This window comes from Lissotriton helveticus, chromosome 4_2 (genome assembly GCF_964261635.1).
Source record: "Lissotriton helveticus chromosome 4_2, aLisHel1.1, whole genome shotgun sequence".
Taxonomy (NCBI): Eukaryota; Metazoa; Chordata; class Amphibia; order Caudata; family Salamandridae; genus Lissotriton; species Lissotriton helveticus.
Genome location: NC_136064.1, coordinates 36,286,882 through 36,309,658, shown reverse-complemented (window position 1 = coordinate 36,309,658; position 22,777 = coordinate 36,286,882). Strand labels below are relative to the sequence as shown.

Below are 22,777 nucleotides of genomic sequence, written 5' to 3'. Positions count from 1 at the left end.
GGAACCACAGACTAATGGGCGATGTTTGGCTGAATACCCCTATAGGTAACACAAAATGTTTGTATGATAAAAAAAAGGCCTTGGTTAACACAGACTTTAAAAAGCCACTGGGACTGGCAACGCCACCAGTGTCTTTGCTTTGAAAAGAAGAGGAGAGAGAGATGGAAGGAAGGAAGGGAAGGAGGGAGGGAAACAGGGTGGGATGGTGAGAGGAAGGAAGAAAGGGAGAAAGGAAAGAAGAGATGAAGGAAGGGAGGGACGGAGGGAGGGAAAATAATTAAAGAACGTGGAAGGAAGGAAGAGAGAAAGATAATACAAGTGGACAGAAGGAAGGAAGAGAGAAAGACAATTAAAGAAAGTGGAAAGAAGGACGGAAGAGAGAAGTAATTAAAGAATGTGGAAAGAAGGACTGATAGGGTTCCACAGATAGAGCACCCTCATGACCTTATTCATATTCAGAGTTCACATGAGCTGCTGTTCTGATGTGAAAAAACAGCAATCAGATAAACAAAAGCCACTTTAAAAGGAATTTCCTACAGTTTCGACAGGAGACAGGAAGCGATAAAGCTGGAATGTGCCCTGTGCTCTCATCTGGTAAATAGTTTCCTGCTAACACATCAGGCTCTACAAACAAAGGCAAAACAAAAAATATATATTTTATTAAAAACAGAAACACTGGCCCTGTAGGGAACTACCTTGTGTGCGGATGTGCTCTTTGTGAAACGACTAAATGCAGTCACTCAAAGTGAAGTTAGTCAGTGGCTGAAGTAGGCACACCCACTGCACCCTCCTGTGTACGGTACCGGGCAGAAGCAAAATGAGAATGACACAAGAACAGACCAGTGGATGAAGAGAGGTACCTGGAAGTCCTTTTATGTAAGTATATTATGCATATTAATTTAGTAAAAGGTTTCGGCTAACGAATTGAGGTTATAAACTTTACAGTCAAGCCTGGTCTGAGTACTGGAAATCTTTCCAAATCCCACGTACCATTTTGGCATGTTTGAAGGTGCTGGGTGCACTTGTGTGCATGCATACATGTGACTTCCAAGGGCCAGTGCACTTGTCATTTCTTTATTTGTTTCTGAAAGTGAAAAATATAATTCATTTGATGGAACCTCTTCTGTTACCCCCATCATTTAAGTTATTTTATTTTCCAATTTATGTTATTTACCTGTCTTTGGCACCAGTAAAATTCTGACTCCATACACAGTGGGTATAAGAGAGCCTAGAGTGTAGGCACCACAAAACTGCAAGTTTGTGGATTTACACATCCATTTGCAGTTTTCTCTGCCAAAGAAAACACACACATATATCCCTTGACTATGATTTGTTCTAAGGTGATATAATGCACTACTGGTGCAATATTATTTGTGAACAAATACATTGATCAGTTTAAATTCTCATGCTGTGAATGAAAAGCAACAATATACATTTGCAAAGTAAATTGAGGTTTTGTAACGTAAATGGGAATCTTCTACACTGTCACTTGTTATCCTAAAAATCTTAAATTGCTACTCCCCTATGGAAAAAGGTCTAGCACAACTTACCTATACAATTATAAAATCAAATATTGAATGATTTATTCAACCTATTTTTGTTTTGTTTACTTAAAGTTTTTAAACTGAACACACAATGAACATGTCATGTGCTTGTGGAATGTGATATTTTTGGGGAAATAATGTCCTCTACGTTTGTTATTAAAATTCCTAAGAATAAAAGCAAACTTTTTAAATTATGCAAGAAACTTGGGGTCTCATTTATAAAAACTATTGCTTTGCTGCAATAAAAGTTTTCCCCTCCATGCAACACGATGGATGCACCATATTTAATGTATGGTGAAACATGTCACAAGGAATGACAGAAACGCCAGGAATCCTGATGTATCTGTTGGTGCAAAAGTCACGCATTGCTGGAGCTGTCTCGCAAGCATGATGCAACTCCAGCAATGCATGAGGTAGGCCTGTGACTATGGCACTGTGTCACCCTTACATCTGCCATGAGGCAGGCGTAAGGTTTTGATGCAGTGGCATACTAGAAGTGTTGCAGTGAAATCTTATAGATTTTACTGCAACACTTCTACAATCCTTTTTTTGGTGGGAAGACCCACTCTGCATATATTATACCTGTCGCAGGTATAATGAGGCGCAGGACCTTACAAGTGACGCATCTGCCTAGATGCGTCACTTTGTAAACATGGTACAACGTGGCAGAGCAAAAGTGTTGCAAGGCCTTCATAAATAAGGCCCTTGGCCTCTGTTCCTCTCTTAATAATGAAATCTACTATTTCCGGATAAAGGATGAATTACTTGACCAAAGTACTTCTACCTTGCTATAGGGAACTGAGGATAGTTTCCACTAACATTGAATAAAAGACTAAGACACTTCGGGCATGAATTCACTTCTCCACATTTTTAAACTATTGAAACACAACACATGTGTAAGGTGGAGCGGAAACACCTTAGCCCACATTCACAATGGGCTCAACAATGGTAATGTTGGTCCTTCCTGAGTTGGCAGTAAAGGCTCACCGGTTGCTATTTGAGGGATTCCCTCTCTTATAGGTACAGTTCTCATCTCAAGCATGTTTGAAAGGAGGGGAGATGGCGTGCAGGGCGTGGCCTTGGGCAGCGCTCTTCCGCCGGCACACACACAGAGGAGATACTTGAGCTCCGACTGGAAGTGCTCATTCAGCCAGCAGTAGATGAAGGGATTGTAGCAGGTGCTGCTCATTGCAAACCAGTGAAAGGCAAAGTAGAGCGCGTTGTTGCTGCTGATGACCTTGCTGGACATGAGCACCAGGTAGCAGTTCAAGGGGAACCAACAGACGGCAAAGACGACCACCACCAACATGAGCATCTTGAGGGTAACCTTCTTTTTACGACGGTGCTCGTAAAACTGTTCCATAGTGATGTCCCCAATGGCATTACGCAGCCATAGCTTCTTGGCCACTGTTGTGTATGTGATGGAAATGACCAGCAAGGGTAAGGCGTACAGAAGTACAAAGGTTCCCAAGTCTAGGTATTTCCAGAAGAGGTCTGAGGGATGGGGGAAGCTGTTCAGACAGACCATCCTCACCGTGGTGCTGGAGAAGAAAGAAAAACATTTTAATTTGACAGATATCAGGAACAACTGGATAGCATGGTGAATGTAGTATTGTTTAACATGATGAATGAAACACTGATGGAATTTTATTTTGGATTCACATAGTTTTTACTGAATTGGATTCACAGATCATAACCTGAGAAAACCAAAAATAAATGCATTTATTTAAATGAAATATCATTACAATATATAAAACCATCAGAAGATGTTTTGCTTCTGCCTCAGTTGTCACAGTAAAATCATCAATGGCCTTTGTTTCCTACTGTTTCTCCCACAGGTACAATCTGAGGATGCCTGCAAAACAGTGAAGTCGAGCAGGTCTGTTGCCCCGGCAGTATGGATGTAGTGCATGAGAAGCGCGCCGGGCAGGCCTCATAGACCGGTAGCATGGCAGTAGTGAATGAGAAGTGCACCAAGCACATTGGTGCCATGCTGAGAGTCAAGGATGATGGAAATGAGCCAGGAAATGTTGTTTGATCATCTGCCCACTGTCAGCGTACATTGCAGATTTTAAGCAAAATTATATTTATTAAGAAGTGGCTTTCCACATTGTAATTCCCCACTAGCAGGGGCAACTGGTAATATGAGCTATTTATTTAACACAGTATATAATTCCTGAGGGTGTGATAAATATTGCAACAAGTACTGGGCTACTCCCAATACGGACCCAGGAGAAATTATGGTTTTAACGAGAGCAAAAACACTTCTTCCGGTATACTCTAAGCAAGAAATCAAGAGTGACATGTTTAAAAAATGATTCCTTTACAGAGAAAGATATGGAAAGAAACAATTTGTGCCTGATGTTAGAAGTGGTTCAACTAAACATGTCAGCATTCTGTATTTAGTATTAGACAGTCTCAGAGATGGTATGATTATTACTATATGCAAAGAAAGTTGAAATTACTTTATGTAGCAACTAATGAGACTGCCATTTCCTTTGATTGATGTAGTTTCTAAAAAATATCAAACATCACTTTTAAAATAAAAGACTCTAGATTGATTGACCAGCGTTGCATTTCTGTACTTGAATGAATCCTTTTGAGTTTGAAGGCTAATGTAGACCATGGTGTGTGCTCTGCTAATCCATTTGGGGACAATAGTATTCTTAGCAACCTGGTGGGGGCTCTTTCAACACAAATGTAATGCTTGGAGGCCTGCTCAGAACTTCATTTTTTCACAGAAATAAACAATAACATTGAGAATTTGTTTCAATGAAACATAAAGTAAATTGTTCTGACACATAGGGATTTTACTCCAATGCCTGACTTTTTTTCTATTTTATCGATCGAGCCTGAGCCAGCGCGCAATCGCAGCTCTGCGAAGATCTGTGGTAGTTCACTATGGAGAGAAGCTTCGCCCCGTCCCCCAAACTTATTTTTCATTGGCTTGTGTGTTTGTCCTTTGTAAATGCTGTCTTCTGATTCATTATGAGGCTTGTTGGTCCCTCCTTAGTAGGGCCATGTCGTCATTAGTATCCTCCCAAGGCTACTGGCCCCTTTACTTGTTTGTTACACGGTACGTGTACTTTTTATTTATTAAGTTTTCCCTATGTTAAGCCCCACAACATGCTTTGCTTACATTCAGTGGGCCAAGCCCACTTTCACTTTCGAAGCCGCTGGGACAATGGTGGCTGCGCCCCTATAACATCACCCTGTCCCCCAGGCCTCGCTGCCCACAAGAGCTCTTAACCGATGCCGAGGGGATTAAGGAGCCACAGATAGCTGACACAAACTCAAGAAAAGAGCACCATCCTGCAGTGTGATATAAAGACCATGTTGAATCTTATTCTAGATGAGATAAGAGATTTGAAGACATCACAAGAGACTGAAATAACCTCCTTACATCAGCGTGTTGGAAAAATCAAGGCGGCAGTAGCTAGCTTTCCAGATATGATACAAGAAGCAGAGTCAAGGATTGCGCATTTGGAAGATCACATGAACATTATACATCAGAAAGTGAATGAAGCAACTAATGAAACAACATTACTAGAAATTAAACACAAGGAACTCGAAAATCATTCATGGCTAGCAGATTTGCGCATAGTTTAGGGTTCCTGAGGGAAATGGGGGATCTCACACACTTCAATGGGTCGAGAGCATTATTAAGAAAAACTTCTTACCAGAATTCACTGGATACCTCACTGTAACAAGAGCACATCAGGTTCCCCTCCAGCCTCTGCCAAATTAAAAATTTGCACGCACAATCCTGATCAATTTTGCCGACTACTATATTAAAGGAAAGATTTTAACTAAGGCAATTCAGCAGAGGCAATTTTCAATCAATGAGGTCTCTAGTTGTTGGATTTTTGCTGACATGTCGGCAGCTGCTGCACTCCGGCAAAAAGAGTTCATCGAAATATTATAAAATTTCAAAGCCCAAGGCACACAAGCGTCAATAGCTCAGCAATCCAAGTTACGAGTCCTAGTGAGAGGAAAGTTCAATATGTTTACTAACTTGGAGGGAGAGCAGGATTTATTAAGAGATATTTCCTGTGGAAAATAGAATAGAATTAGAGATTGTCATGATTGCCATGAAGGTCCTCTGGGGTCGACGGGGAGGTAGTGGTCACCTAGGGTGCAGTTCCAGGGCACCCCTTAAGAGTTAGCCGGGGAGGGTGGAGATGTGGTACACAGGTTCTCACACATCTCTTGGGGAGGACAGGGATTTGGAGGGTGAACGGAGGGGATGGCAGCAGGTGAGTGCAGGGGCAAAAAAATGAGCAGTTGTATAGCGGAGGGATGGCGGAAAAACAATACACTGTGCTGAATTGATTAATGCAATATTTAATGCAATGCTGAAGTATGACTCTTGGAAATGAAATTTAAATGTTGGATCATTTCTGTCAATGTCACCATTGTTATGTTATGTTATTTTAATTTGTAAAGCGCTCATACACTCACGAGTGTCCCGGCGCGGTACGTAGCAAAGGGTAAAAGCGTCTGTTTTGGCAAAAAGGTGTGTTTTCAAGTTTTTCTTGAATACAATTGGATATTGAATATTATGTAGAGCAAGGGGCAGTGCATTCCAAGCAAGAGAGGCCTTCCTTGTCAGTGAACTGCCACCTTGCCTCTGGTATTTGAAGCGGGGGACGTCCAAACCCGGCACCGGACGTCCATACCCGGAACATATTTATATGCCGTGAGGAGGTCTGAGCACACACGCTATAGATCTGCCATTGAATATGATTGCCGTCTTACACAGATTTCCCTCACGGTGCCTTCATCATGATTTAAACCTATACCACGGTTCCATCATATCTTTCGAGTCCTATGCTGCAGGACTTCTCTATGCGAACCGGAGATTCTGTTTACCGGCAGCGTGGTTACATCAAATCTTTCGATTCCTACATTACAGGACTTCTCTTGCCGAGCCTGAGATTCTGTTTACTGGCAGCACGATATCACCAATTGAGTCCCTCACTCCTGGACTACGTTAAGGCCTGCCAGAGAATAACTGAACCGGCAGCACGAGGTTCTAATTTACAAAGATTTTCAACCAATCCTAGTGATTAGCACAGCCGGGTTGGATTTATCCCCGGCAGCACAGTTGCAAAAACTTTTTCTTCACTATTCTGCCCTTAGAAAGTTGCAGAACTATTTCCACATGCGATGAAACACGTGTTGGCTGGTTTCTGTTTTGGCTTAAAGAAACCCGAGCTAAAGACAAAGCAACACCGCACCTATATGTTTATGGATTATTGTTTTGAAGTTATTTAAGCTTTTGTAGTGAATATACAGACTGTTTATTTACCTAGATGTGTGCCTAGGTTTGGATAACATTTAGAAAGTGTGAGGGCCGTTTACCACACAACACTGAGGGGTTACAGGGCTCATCCCCTCTCCTAGTAGCACCATCGGACCCTTTTGACATATTCACAATTTGCGTTATACAGCAATGCACCTACAATCCCTGACTACTAAAAACCATTCATTAGAGATTTACGAGAATATACTTGTTATTCCTGACAATTCCAGTCAGCCTCACGCATTGACTTTTTTATGAAATATCGCTCTTTGAAATATTTTGGAGCAGAAATGGGGGCTAATTCCTTCTCTGACCACTCGCTGGTCAAAGTCGAAATAGAAATAGATGACGTCAGGAGGACGAGTTCCAGGTGGCAGATGGATCGACTCCTTCTTTTGAATCTACAATGGTTAGCTGACACGAGAGAATAGATATGGGAATTTTTTAATGGCACAGCAGATCTTTTTTCAGTTTTTTAGGCCAAAATTAGTGGGGAGTTAATTGTCTTTATGGCCGCACAGTCTAAAACACACAGGACTCATATAGATCAACTCCAATTAGCGGTTGATTATGCCTTGCTCCAGAAAAATGCTTCTTTAGGAAGAAATAAGCCAGTGGGAGGGCAGCTTCAAAAAGCTAAACAGGAGCTAAAGGAGTTCTACATTCTTGATGAAATTAACAGTTCCGGCACATTCCAGCAGCAAGCCTACAAAGAGAGCCAAATGGTAGGCAAGATGCTGGCTTGGTCTGCTAAGACTCAACAGGAAGCAGACCTTATTACCTAAGTTTTAGAACCTAACACAAGATTGCCTGTGGCTGATAAAGAAATGATTTCTAACATTTTCCTGCAGCACTACAAGCAGTTGTATGCAACTAAATATTTGGTGGGGCAAGAGGGTATCCAACAATATTTTGAGGACACCAATCTCCCGCAGCTATCAAATAGTCAGGTAAAGGAGGTTCAAGCCGATATTTTTGCAGCTGAAGTTCAGCGCGCCCTTGCTTCTATGTCCGGAGGGAAAGCGTGTGGTATTGATGGGCTACTAATAGAATTTTATAAAGCTTTTGCAAAAGATTTAACATCTTTCTTGGTAGAGCTTTTTAATTATGTAAAAATGAGGGGGGCTGGTTCCGACAATTTTTAAGGAATCCATAATTGTCAGCTTTGTAAAGAAAGGGAAGAACTCCAGAGAGATCAACTCATATAGACCAATAAAGCTTACTTAATTCTGATTTTAATCAAAATCTGGGCGCAGTGCTTCTCTCCTCTTGCACAAAAAGTGATCCATAAAGACCAGACAGAGTTCAGTGCAGGAAGGTTGATGTCCACAAATACAGGGTTTTTAGTACAAGAACTAGACTTTTTTAACTGTAATCAAACTCCAGCTCTCATCATGATGGTTGACTCCGAAAAGGCATTTGACCTAGTTAATTGGGATGTCCTGTTCTATGGTCTGAGTAGGTATGGGATTCCCCCCGAGGTTGTAAAAATGCTCTGTAATATTTATCAAGGGGCTCAGGCACAGGTGATTATCAATTCAAATTTAGCTGGGATGGTTAATGTCAGTTGGGGGATCAGGCAAGGGTGCCCACTTTCTCCTATACTTTTTGCCTTCTTTATTGAACCCTTAGTCACTAAAATCTGTAATACCATGGAGATTAAACCTCCAATACCAGGTATGCCTAAATTGAAGCTGTTTGCAGATAATATCATCCTTTATCTCAGACCAGAAAGACAGAATATTGATCTAATATTAGGCAAATTTACACAATTTGAATTATTTGGTGGCTACAAAATTAATCAAAACAAGACTGAGGTTTTATCAATGAATATATCATATGAATTTATCCCCAACAATCTTAAACAGCAAGCCCTTAGTCCCAATCCAATTTGATATTTAGGGATTTATGTCACTTTTCAATACACGGAAATCTACAAATTAAATTATAAAGCCACGAGGAAAAAAATTATAAAGCTGTTAGAAGAATGATCACTATTACCGCTTACTTTGATAGGTCTTGTGGCTCTTATTAAGACGTCAATCTTACCCTTACTGGTCTTCCTGTTTATAAATCTTCCTACAAAAATTAACATGATTTATTTTAAGGAGATACAAATGTTGTTTAGAAGGTCTGTTTGGAATAAAAAGGCTCAGAGAATAAAACTTCCAGTGCTCCAACTAGACATCAGTCAGGGGCGCTTGCACTTCCTTAAGTCCGCATATACTATGAAGCAGCCTTTTTAGATTTAACAGCCTGTTTACTTGACCGTAAGGACTCTATTGATGATTTCTTCTTACTCAAGATGGTGCAAGAGGCGGGTTCACAGGTCCCAGTATTTCTGAAAACAGCTAAACTCCCTAAAAAACGAGATATAAGACCTTGCAAGAGTATATCTACAGACTACACATTTTTATTAGAAACAGACCTGCTCCACAGGATCTTATTTTTTAGAATAAACCAAATGTAAGAGCTTGGGCTTTCAAATACAGTCCAGCCATCTAAGGTCCTGGACTAATTGGGGATTCAAAGAGCTAGGGCACTTTCTAGTGGCTGGCAGAGGCATTACCTGGTCAGAAGTCTTAGCGAGAATACATTCAGATCTCACAATTACTACAAAAGTATAGCCTTTTACCTGGCCCTGTCTCAACTCCACTTGTGACTGCTCTATTTAGAGCAAAACAGAGAGGGGTAGGCAACTGGTATTAGTGTATACGGTCTCAAGGGGAACCTACAATGGTTAATAATCATTTAGAAAAAGTGGCACTGGAGACCGGTTCTCAAATCGGGATTAGCAAGCCTTCACTCAGCTATGCAGCAAGGCCCTATGAGCAGCTAATTTTAAAAGAATGGCATTTCTGTCACCCTGGATGGCGTATTACACTCCCCATGCTCTCCATAAGATTTATCCTGAATTAGAGAACAAATGCTTTTTTTGCCAGATTCCAGGCGAGGGAGGCTGGCTCCATACCTTTTTTTACCTGCCCGAAGTTAGGACAATTCTGGGAAAAGTTCTTCCTGGCTTTAAGCTGGGGAGTACAGAAAAGTTTGGATCCTGATGCTGAGATTGCACTTTTTGTTTGTTCAAGCCAAAGACAAACTGTCAGAATGTCAAGAGGGGAGGAAACACCCACTTAGTTTGAATGGTTCAATAAAATTCGTACTAGGAAATTTGAAGAAGCATACGCTAAGAGAAAAGGTGCCAATAAAAGATTCAATACTATATGGCGATTTATGGAGAGGCTGGAGACCTTTTCGTGCATGTAGGGTCAGATAAAAAAAATGGGGCGAGAAAGGGGAAAAGGGCAAGGGAAAAAATGTTTAGCACATTTGCACTTTATACACTGTTCTTTTTGTATATTCTAGCTTGGAAAATACTATGTTAGATGGTACTTCGAGGTATGTTTGGAAGATGTATATGAACAATTTTCCTTTTTTCTTTCTCTCTCCCTATCTGAATTTGCTTAGATTTTTTAATATCACGTTTTGATGGTAACCAGTACTCAGCATTTTAGTCGGAAATTTATCTATAAGGCATCAGTCCTAATTTGCAGGAATAGTAAATATTTGTGAAATTCAACATCTTTTTTGTTATATATGTCTGTTAGTATTGTATTGCACTGGCACTTTGTGCAGTTTTTCTACAAAGATCAATTGTGATTTTTTATGTTTGGATGTACTATATTTGTACTGTAACTATTTAGGAGCTGCGAACATTAACCCTATTGAGAACGACATATACATGACACTTATGACACATTGCACTTTATACTTGTCTATACTTGTTATGGGCGATAATTTATATAAATATACTAAGATGCTCATTATCTAAATCGTTTTGCAGTTTCCTCCTTTTTCTGTATCGTCTGTGTTTCTGCTCAATAAAAAAAAAAGAGTTCACATCTCTGTAGTTTTATAAACTGGTAAAATTATTCATGTGTATTTTTTTAATTCAATATTCAATATTTTCACAAAAATTATGACAATATTCTTTGTTAGTCCAAAATCAATTAGAAATGCTTTCTTGTGGCAATTAGAAGGGCTATAGAGATTAGTATAAATACTTTAGGATTACAATTAATAGTGAACTAAAATGTTTACTCAAATTTAGAGTAAAAATGTATTCTGCAAACGCTACTACAAAAGGTCTCAGGCTATTTAAAAAACAAGTAAGGGATCTTGTTAGAGGATTCTTTCAAGGTAGTATATAACTTTGGTCTCCAACGAGTAGCTCGGGAGCCGTTGGTAGCTCACCAACACCTTTGGCGTAGCTCACCAAAGTGAAGCTCAGCCCAGTATAACATTCAGAGGGTGTATGCATGTTATAGAAAGCTGCACAGCGCATCTCAAGACCCTTGGAGTGGCAACCAGCCAAACTATTGGAAGGGCCTCATGGTAGCACACAGACATACACTATGTTAGCCTGTAAGGCATCTGTATGCACTCTTCATCTTGAAAAGTCACTAGGAGATTGGATATGTTGTAGGTGCTACTCTCTCAGTCAAACTATGTTTGTGAACAATGGGCCAGGAAATAAGAATGCCAACGGTAACTGGAGTAGGAGATAGAGCAGAGTCACATAAGTGTGGGCTGTCAAGAGCCATAGAGAAAGTGTGTGAGTAGGGTGCATGATCAGCCCAGGAACTGGGGAGAGCAGTGGCCCGATCTAGAGCTGAGATCCACTTCCAGGCCCCACTGTGCATACATCTTTGTGTGTCTATGCGTGTGTGCACATTTATGTGTGTCTTTGGCATTGTATATCTCCTGGATGAACATTATTGGTTACTGGAAACATGGGTTACATATCAGTAAAGGGTCCTAACTTTACTACTCATAAACTGAGAAAAATACTAACTTTAAGACTTTCGGTATTCACATAAGGCATTTAGGAGTCCTAAAATTAGGAGTCCTAACTTTACTACTCCTAAACAGAGACAAATCCTAACTTTAAGACTTTCGGTATTCACAGAAGGCATCCTAAAGGTAGGACTCCTAACTTCTGTGAATACCAAACTGAGTAAGTGCCTTCTGTAAATACCAAAATAAGTAGGTGCCTTCTGTGAATACCAAAAAGGTAGTCATTTTAGGATTTTGTCTTAAGTTAGTTCTGTTAATCGGTCCCGAGTTCTCTGAAGAGAGCAAAAGGACAAGCAAAAGTATGTTAAAGAAAGAATGAGAATGGAAAGCAGATAGAAGGGTTGTCCAATAAGAGATAATGTCAAACTCAGACTGCACAATGACTAAGGCAGAAAGGCATTGTTGGAATCAAAACCGAAAAAACAGATTGCAAGAGATTTAAATAATTTGCACCGAGATTCTCTTCATCTTACCCGAAGGAAAATTTCTCAAGGCTCTGATACACCGCATGTGGCAAAGAGAAGCAGCTCGCCATCACCCAGATGATGGTAATGCAGATGACGCTCTTGACGGTGGACATCCGAGGTTTCAGTGGGTGCATGATCACCTAAAATGAAGGTAAATGTTCTTAGGACCTCTAGATAAGATCACTTTCACTTTATCTTTCACTGCAGTGACTTGGTTGTTCAAGGCAAACTTTGCAATTATAGAGATGGCTCTACCTATTTTCAGCGCTAGATGGTAAATTACCAGTGTCTTAAATTTAGTATCCGGAAGGGAATGTGAACAATTCTCAACCATGTCATACACCTTTGGATGCAGATTTACAAATAATAAGGCCACAACTTTCCCATCCTATGCCATTATGGAACACTTTAAGAGTTGTGCAGAATGTTTTTTATGCAAGTTATAATAAGTGCAAAATCCCATCCAGCAATATGGCACCCAGTATTGACATTTCCCGTAACATTTTTCACCTGCTACAGTCAGGTAGAATATGCTATGGCGAAAAAAGGCCAGCAATTAGGAAAATCATGAGGCAAACCCTCTAATTCCTGCTGATTCATGTTATTCCCCAAAGCTTGCAGTAAAGAGGCAATAACACCACCTGGAATCATTAATGCCCTATCTCGTATTACCATCCCATTTTTACATGGTAATTCATAGTTGGATCATATAAGGGCTGCAACACTGAGTCACCATCAATTATGTTATGTTATGTTAAGCCATCTTGTATAGTGCAACAGCTTCCCCAGCAAAGAGGCGTCCTGGTGTGCGAGCAGCAAAACACAGGAGAGAGACTTAAGCTACAGGAAAGAGGTAGGTATTTATCGCCTTACGAAACATCAGATAATTGTCCAAACATCAGATCTGGGAAGGAAGATAATTCCAGAGTTTAGCCGCTAGGCTATGGAAAGACCGTCCACCAGCACGAACACGTTTTACCCAAGGAACGGTGACCGTGCATTGCCCCATAGAGTGCAGGGGGAGCTGGGGATTGTAAGGCACTAATAGATTGACCATGATCCTCAGGGAGGCGGACTTCAGAATTTTAAAGGCCAGACAGAGGGCCTTGAACTCGCTGCGCTTGGCCATAGGTGGCCACTTTAGCTACACTCATCTACAAAGGCCACCAATCGGCATCCTTATACTATATCTTCATTACTTTCCCAATGCATCCAGCCTGTGCTTTCCTTAACCCTACATATTTCACCACTCATTCAACTCTTCCGTCTCATTCTCCAATAACTTCCTCTACCCCCTTTTAATCATGTTGATACAAATCTCATATTTAGAGTACCACTCCCTATTTATAAGGCTCCCCTGGTAAACTTTCCTCTAAATCATTTCCCAGAGGTAATGCCTTTCACAAATACATTTGCCTCAGCAAGTAAAGTCCTGGCCCAACACGTGTAATTTCACAGTGCACAACTCCTGCTAACATCTCCACTTGGTCCATTAGAGATAATTTCTACTCAGCCTCGTCTCTTGTTGGTATCTCCCTTGTCTTGTGAACGTAAGATATGTCCTCTTCTCAAGGTCATGCATAGTTACTTAAAAATGCATTCATTTAACAGGTCTGAGCCCTTTTCTATCACTTTCAATAACAGGCTACTTGTATATCACAGATTCCGTGTGATAATTGAACAATATATATATATATACATATATATATATATATAACAATCAGGCTTTTCTGAAAATAACATTCTATTCCAGACTTTTTTCATGTGCTGGTGTCATAGTCAGCGTCCATATCCAACGCAGACATCAGACTCCATTCACCATTATGTGGTATGTATATTTAATTAATTATGATTGCATGGGATTTATTTGTGAACATTGACATATTTTGGGGCATATGTACAAGCCCCTGGTGCCATCGAAGCTTAACACCGCTTTATACATATGTAACCCTTTCATACAAACATGTGATTGAAAGGGGCGTGCAATGGGTATTGTTGTGGGTGTACCACTGCAACACCCATTGCTTTTTGATGTTGCCCCAGATTTAGAAGGAGGTGTAAATCTGTGGCAAAGGCAAAAAATAACACCAGGCAAGAGCAGGCTTTAGAATGGCGCACAAGGAGAAATGCATTTATTTCTTATTGTGTTTGTTTTTGCCATGTGTGCTGCATTCTGCACAAAGTGTCCCTTCCTGCACATAAACAATCATTAAATAATGAAAATGTACTACTTCTATGTAAGTTGCGCAATGGAGCACACAACAGCCATTATGGATTGTTTATGTACAGGAATAGACACCTTCCTACACATAAACAATCATTCATTGCAATGCAGGCAACCTTGCACTATGGTTATGCTTATAGTTACAATGCACCCTAAACTTAAGGGCACCTAGGGCAGCCATTAGGGGTGATTTATATGTAAAAATAAGGTAGTTTAATATTTTGTAAGTACCTGTATTACAAAGTCGAATATGCATATAGTTTACTTTAAGATGCAGTCTACAAAGCAGGGCTGCCTTTAAAATGGCTGCTGGCAACACAGCACTGCACATTTAGGTGCACTGAATCTGCTGGAAGTGAAAGCCCTCATGCCTCACCATATATATATACTTACAGGTAAGTTGTCATACCAATTGTAATTACACCTAATTACCTTTTACACAGAGCATTGGCCCTGGGTCAGGTTAGCAGAACCAAGGGCCCAGTCAGTCAGTTACCACCAGTATCAATCAAACCATGGGGATGATCAGAGCAAAAAGGATGACTTTCTCATATTTAAATTTTCATTTTTCATACTGTGAGCCTTTATTTTATTCGCCGGTCCAATCGGTGCACTTACCGATCCGTTCTGAGGCGCTGTGGGAGTACTACTCCTTCCCCGGTCCACCACGGCTTGTCGTTTGTGCGGAGGGAAGTGAGTACTTGGATTTTTCCTCCCTCCCACTTTCTGCTCGCATTTGTGGGGTTGCGGTCTAGTTGTTTCCGGCCCAGCCCATTGCACGGCATGCTGGACTGAACATGTAGCGGGTGTGCCACCGGCGCGCCGTATGTGCGCCAAAGGCAAGCCCCTCTGCGCGCGTCCATGCACTGTCTGCGTCTTGCGCCAGGAACCCTGGCGGATTTACCTCAGATCACATTAAGTCAGGTATTTATTCCAGAGAACAGCTGCTTCACCTATAAATGCAGAGCGAGTTGCATTGCAGTTCCATGAACCTGGAGCACTATACGGCCAGAAACTGACCCTCGGCTCCTTGGTTCTCAGAGAGTGAGGAAACTTAGACAAGTATGCCAACACCAAGATTGGAAATGGGGCCGCGATCTCAAACCAGCTGAACGAGATTTGCACAAACTTAGATTAAGAGAATACAAAAATGCTATCACAGAGGAAAAAGTTTTATTTTATTCTACGGTGACTGAATCCTTAAGGTCTCCAAGGGAACTCTTTACTGTGATTAATTCCCTCTGGGTCTGTGTGACAATATGGAGTGTATTTTCCAATCTAAAATGATGGAGGTCCTTAATGCTGGAAGAGTTAATGTAGGTTTTCCATTCCACTCCTCGGTTGAGGACCATTTGGTAACTCCTATGGAGGAAAGTCATTATTTTTCCTTCCCTCCTCAATTGCAAGAGGACACTGATCAGTTGCTAAATGGAATCAAGTCTGGTTCCCTGCTGGAGTCCTGCCATCTGAAAATTCAGAAACTAGGAAGGGAGGTTATTGTTCCTCACCTGACATCATTACTGAACACTGTTATCACATCCGGGCAGCACCCCATCTCTTGGAAAACTGCGGTGGTTAAACCCCTTCTAAAAAAGCACTCTCTGGATTCAGCTGAGTTATAAACTACAGTCCCATTTCCCTATTACCTGTTCCAGCAGAAAACATCTAAATTTCAATCTAAGTTCCTATTTGGAGGAACATCATCTGCTCGATGGATCGCAGCATGGGTTCAGAAGTGAGCACAGTACTGAGACGGTGTTAACCTTGGTACTTAACAACATCCAAAGTCAGGTTGACGCTGGTCATATGACAGTACTGATCCTTCTGGACCTTACAATTTCTCCTCTAAGATTGGTAGGCAGGCTTAGGGAAATAGGGATCAAGTGCTCTGCCCTAAACTTGCTCACCTCATTTCTTATGGAACGGTCCCAAATAGTTAATAGTTAAGATGGGCCAAATCTACTCAGCTGTTCATTGAGCCCAACCTTTTTTAATATTGATGTTGCCCCTCTCGCAAGGGTTCTAAGATGTTTTGCTCTGGAAGTGTTAACCTAAGCTGATGACACTTAAATTATGGTTTCCATCACTGACAGCGTTGAAGCTTCGGCGATGAATTTTAAAAACTGCATGCAGGCAGTGGCTTCCTGGATGGTAGAGAACTATCTCAGACTCAATGGGGATACAACTGAGATTTTAATTTTTGGAAACCATCAGGATACCTGGTCAGAGGCTTGGTGGCCGGATACGCTTGGCCCCTGCCCCTGCCCTGGGTATAGTGCTAAAACCTTAAGCATCATAAATGACAATTCCCTCCCCCTTGGACCCCAAATCAGTAGAACAGTTTCCACCTGCTTTGGAATTATAAGGACTCTTAGAAAGATCTCACAATTTCTCTCCTTTTCCTCCCAAAAACAGGCAGTTGTGGCCCTTGTGTTGTCCAGACTGGACTACTGTAAAGCCCTCTATTTGGGTATTAACAAGGGGCTTGTGCATCGACTTCAGCTAGTGCAGAACGCTGCTGCCAGGCTGGTGATGGGTCTTCCCAAATATCACTCAGTCTCGGCCACTATCAGTAATCTGCATTGGCTCCCGCTTGGTCGGAGAATTGTACTTAAAGCTCGTTGCCTCATTCACCAAGCATCTAAGATCTGCCAGCAAGAATTTGCTGATAGTTCGGAGTTACAGGAAAGCTAGATGGGGATAGTGCTTTCTCTCTAGCTAAGGTCAAACTCTGGAATTCCCTTCCTTCCATAATCTCTGGACTGGAAACTCATTCTCTCTTCCGTAAAGCTTTGAAGACCTAGCTTTTCACCCTCACAACTCTGTAAGCCTTGTACATATACGCATAATCGTCTGCTGGCCCCTTAACATAGCGCCTTGATGCCCCTGGGAAAAGTTTGCACTCTACAAAGCTAAAATTCCTTCTTTCATAGTCCCCTCAGACGAAAGATGATGGGTAACTAACCTATACCCTGGTAGTCCTCATCAGCTAAATGAAAAAACCTGGAAAGTCCCAGATCTGTGTGCTACAGTGAAGTCCAGCCCCTGTAAGGAAATGGACCACCTCAACCATTTAGGATTTCCCCCTCATCCGCATTAGCCATCTGAGAGGTCTGTTTCCAGTTTGAACAAACAGGTATGGCCTTAACCTCTTCAGAGACCAGTCCACGGCAAAGGCTTCCCTCTAAATGGCACTCCATCTTTGTTCTCTGGTGAGAAGTCACCTGCTAATGAAGGCAACTGGCTGATCTAAGCCCTCTTCATTTAATTGAGCTCACCCCCAATTCCTTGTTCTGAAGCATCTGTCTGAACGGCAAATTCCTTTGTGTAGTCAGGGACCAGTAACACTGTTGCTGAACACATGGCCCCTTTCAGAGTTTTAAAGGCCTTCTGAAACTCTGGTGCCCAAATGACTTTTTTGAGCTGCTTTTTTGGCGTCCGTTCTGTCAGGGGAGTCACAATGGTCCCATAGTTCTGAACAAAGTTTCTATAGTATCCAGTCAGACCAGGGAATGCCCTGATTTGTGTCTGGGTTGTAGGAGCTACCCAATCCAAAAGTGTCAGAATTTTGACTGGAGATGTTGTGCATGGCCTCCACCTACAATGAGGCCCAGTAACACCACTGAACGTTGCCCTATCTGGCACTTACTGGCTTTGATAGTAAGGCTCACCGGCTGCAGGGCCTAAAGAACTCCCTTCAGGTGGTCCAGGTGAACATCCTAGGTGGAACTGCACACAGCTATATCATCCACATAGGTGGGCACGTTACTGCTCCAACCCAGACAGGATCCTGCTCATCAACAGTTGGAAGGTGGCAGGTGTATTCTTTAAGCCAAAAGGCATTCATTTAAACTGGTAAAGTTCCTCCATTGTGGAGAATGTTGAACTCTCTTTGCTCCTTCTTTGAGGGTCGTCTACCAGTAGCCTGTGGTCAAATCAGATTTAATCAGGAACTTTGTAGACCCTAACCTATCAATGAGCTTATCAGCTCTCTGTATAGGGTGAGCATCACTCTTAGTGATGGTATTATATCCTATATAGTACACAGAGAACCCCTAACTCATTCTTTCCACTTGGTGATTAGGTTTTGGCACTAGCACCACTAGGCTGACCAATAGACTTTCAGAGGGCTCAAAAACCCCTAACTCCAGCATCTTAGCTACCTCAGCCTTGATGCAGGTTCTGACATGATCAGATAACCTATACAGTTTATTTTTGACAGGTAGGCTGTCACCAGTCTCAATGTCATGCATAAAAAAGCTGGTGATACCGGGGGTCAAAGAGAACAAACCAGCAAATTGTTCCAGCACCTGCTTGCAGTCTCTGTGCTGTTGGTTTGTTAATTTGGGAGAGAGTACTACTCCCTCCACTGACCCATCTTGCACATTGGTAGAGAGGATATCTTGCTATAGTTCAGTCTCTTCCTCTTCTCCTTCATCTGTGACCATCAACATTGTCATGTCTGGTCTGTCTTGGTGGGGTTTCAACCTATTAACATGCAGGACCTGTGGGGGTTGCTGGGGGTGTTATGGTCTTTCTGGTAGGTAACCTAACCCATGTTCTCTAGCATTGTGTAGGGCCCATCCCACATGCCCTGGGGGGCCCTTGGAGCCACCGGCTTCAAAACGCACACCATTTGTCCTGGAGTGTACTAAGGCATGGTAGCCTTTCGGTCATACCAGAGCTTTATGAGCTATTAGCTGGCCTCCAGTTTTCTGCTTGGTTTGTACATGTACTCTGTCATGCAAGATCCCCGGCGTAGTATATAATCAAGAACATTGTCCTTGGTATCCAAGAGAGGCTTTTCCCAAGACTCTCACCAGACATAATGGACCCCTAACAGGGTGCCCAAACAACAATTCAAAGTGGCTGAAGCCAACCCCTTTTGTGGCACCTCCCTGTATGTAAACAGTAAGCATGGGAGGAGACGGTCCCATCTCCTTCTAACTTTCTCAAACCAGTGCTTAATTTGTGCCGGTGCTTTCTGGGGCTTAGCACCGGCACCTTTATATCAGGGCCAGGTATACTCTACATTGCAAACCAACATTACTGCAGTCGGAACGTCATGCGTCATGTCAAATTAAATCAAATATAATGGCTTACTGCATGCAGTCTTGTTTGTACACTCTGTTACAATCCGAGAGTGTCTCCAGTCCTTCGGTGAAGAAGAAGTGTGTTGATGATGACGTGCAGTGCTGCTGAGACAGCACAGTGAGACAGATAATTAAATCCATTAATTATTTGTTTTCGGTTGCAATGTTGCAGATGGGCGGGCCACTGACTGAGGGGCAGCGAATGCCGCGCGTGAACTTTTTCCTTCAACCAAAGGTGGACCACGCCCGCACACGCGCACTGCATTGGACGAGTTGCAGCAGCAGTTAGCAGGACGTCAAGGTGGGCCCTTTTATTCAGCTGCGCAGCAGGCCTCTTAATAAAGGCTGTGCCACCAGACCAGCAGTAACCAAGCAAGTACCACAGTAAGTTTATCTAATACACAACCTGATGCTCTTTCTGTTTTTTTCTTGCACGTTGTGATGCAGTGACGGTCACCTGAACCCAGTCAGAGGCCCGCCACCCCAGGCCCGAGCAAAGATTCATGCCACTGTGCCAGGCGTGCAGTGCTCGGCCCCCGGGCAGACTGGCATTACTTGAGCAATGTTTGATCGTGAGCACAATAACTGTGTGCCTGCCAGACGGGACAAAGCAGACAGGGCCGGTTCTCCAAGGCTGCACTGGAATTCCTTTGGCCCTGAGACCTGAGTAACCAGTGCGATGATCGGGAGCCCATGTATTTGCTCAGCCCTCTTTACTCCAGGTCGCCGTCGGAAGACTGATATGACTGAGAAGGGTGAGTCACCAAGAGAAGAAAAAAAGTGTCCACTCCTGCTCTGCCGCTTCAGCTGCCCACCCCTCCCCCTCCCCTCTTTCCTTCTTCCCTCTCTTTCTGTCTAGCATTAATACTCTTACTGAAAACCGTGACTTCAATACGGGGTTCTCACTCTCTTTCCTCTCCTTTTTCTATTTGCTCCCCAGTGAAATGGATCCAAAAAAGAAACATTTTTGCTAGAAATGTCGTATTTTTCTGACATTTTAATTCCAAAGTGCAGCATCTGGAATAAAAGGTTAAAAATATGAAAACTAACTAACTAAAGCAAGACAGACTGGTAGCTAGCTGGCCAGATTGATTTTATTCACACTCAAACACATTAGTGCCACTTTTACAGAGTTTGCCAGTGAAGCACAGTTTTTGTTTTCTTGTCTTTGTTTTCCCTGGGCTTGCCACTAGTGCACCAATCCTGGAGGTACTGCAATGTGTGGATTGGAAAACAAAATGTGTACTGCGGCTCTGCGTACAGGGATGTGGTCTTTTTACCATACTGATTAAGTTTTGTAAGGATATAAGCAATGGACATTCAAATGGGTCCATTCAGGGCCCTGTAGTCATGTCCTTAACTTTTCAGGCAAAAGCACTCACTGATTTCTAAACAGTGAGTGTAAAAGCGTTAAGGTAACTATGTTGTTCCTGCTTACATTTCACATGGTTTGGTAAATGTTGCATTGCCTATGAGTGTTTGCTTTTTCCAGGATGTTGTTACTTTTTTTGTAGGATGCATATTGCTCTTGTCTAGTGCGTCATTTAAATTGACCCGCATCCAGGTGTTTATAGCCGGCAGCAATTGGGTTGTAGTTGAAGGCAGTGTGAGTTTTTCTCAGTGGGGCAGTATGGTCTTTGGTGGGGGAGAGGATGTGGCACAATGGCCAGAGCTGCTGAATTTGGAACTGGGGAATCAGGTTCAGCCTTAAGCACCAGTCGAACTGACCACTCTTAGAGAGTACAATTCCTTGCAAGACCTTAGAAGGCTTCGTAAGTCCTTAGAATCCCTGGTGTCTTAGCACCAGCAGGTGGACTCTAGCAGTGTCAAGTGTGGGTTAACCTTCGAAGTTTGTTCATCACAATCCATACTGAAGTTCACCTCCTGTCTTGCGGGCAGGCATATTAAGCAGCACAACCTAGAACAACAGTGGCTCTGTCACTGTGGTCACAGGACCCATGAGAAGGGCCAGCTCTAGGGCAATGCAACCGGTGTGACCGCACCGGGTTCTGACTTTGGGTGGAGGCATTATGTTTGCAAGTATATTAAGGTTTTAAAGGCTCTTGCTGACTCCTTCCTGGCCTCCCTCGAGCAATTTTCGGCACAAAATAAAAATTTCAAGATGACTCTGGTGTTTAATGTTCTTCCTAGAGAGAGATCATTTTGTCTATTGGAAGTTTTGACTCATGGAAAGGTAGCTCAGAGGGTTAAGATGCCTGCTGCAAAGAACATGTACCATGCAGATCGCAAAGTGCACATAATGTAAATAGGTTAGTGGGCTATTGCTTTTGTCAGAGAGCTGACATAGAGTTAACATAGAACAGTGAGCTATTAACTTTCATCTAAGGGCTGTATACAAACTGCAATGTATAAATTAGAGCGTTATGTTTCCCCCCCAGTCTTTGATTAACCTAATGTTGCAAAAAGTGTTCTTTTGCACAGATATCAATTCTGATTCTTAAAGAGAACCCCCAACCATGGTATTACGTTTTAAATTCTGAGTTTGTGTTTCTCCAGACCAATCACTATTAAACTATACGGCCTAGGCCTACTAGTATGGCTGTCATGTGGCTCCTACACCTTGTAGTCCTTAGTCTTATGAAACATTTTCTATACAGTAATTTACACACATATTGATTGTCTCTGAGTAATGTGTGTGATGTAAAGTGCTCCGACACCCTGCACTGGTATGAGTGACGCTGTAAATCAAATTAAAGGCATTTGAGAGTGGTCATGGAAACTTGAGGGGCACTGTTAAAGGGTGGTAGTGAGGGAATACATGGCAGAGGTGGTCATTGGGGGGCCAATAACAAACATTAATGCACGGAGCACCACCAGTGATAAGGCTGGCCCTGCCCTTGAGACCAGTCTGCCTCACCCATAGGTACCTCTATTGACCTTGTTTCAGAAGTAGTAGCTGCAACTCACCAGGGATTGGCAATGCAGGATTTGCACGCACACCAAACTAAGTTCTCAAACTTCACAGTCTCTCTGCTACATTCACAAGCACTTTTAACATGTGGTGCTTGCTGTGGGGCCACTGGAATTAATTATGAAGTGAAGGAGGACTAAATTATGCCGCAGTGTTGACTGAGTTATGCATAAAAAAAGGCTGCAGAGTAATGCAGTATATTTTCTGATATTTTATTATTTTGACCTATGTACACATGCTGACAGTCTCTGGAAAGTTTTTGCCTTATTAGTGCCAGTGTAACATAGAAATGTAACATTGAGAAAGGTGCTCAGTCAACCTTTGCAATAATCCATCCACTCTGCAGCAAAACAAG

General features: G+C 42.3%; 1 pseudogene; it reads right to left on the bottom strand.

Moving 5' to 3' along the window:
- Window positions 1–2,461: 2,461 nt before the first annotated feature.
- The window catches only part of LOC144751951 (G-protein coupled receptor 83-like), a 292,847-nt pseudogene continuing 272,531 nt past the window's right edge, over window positions 2,462–22,777 (bottom strand).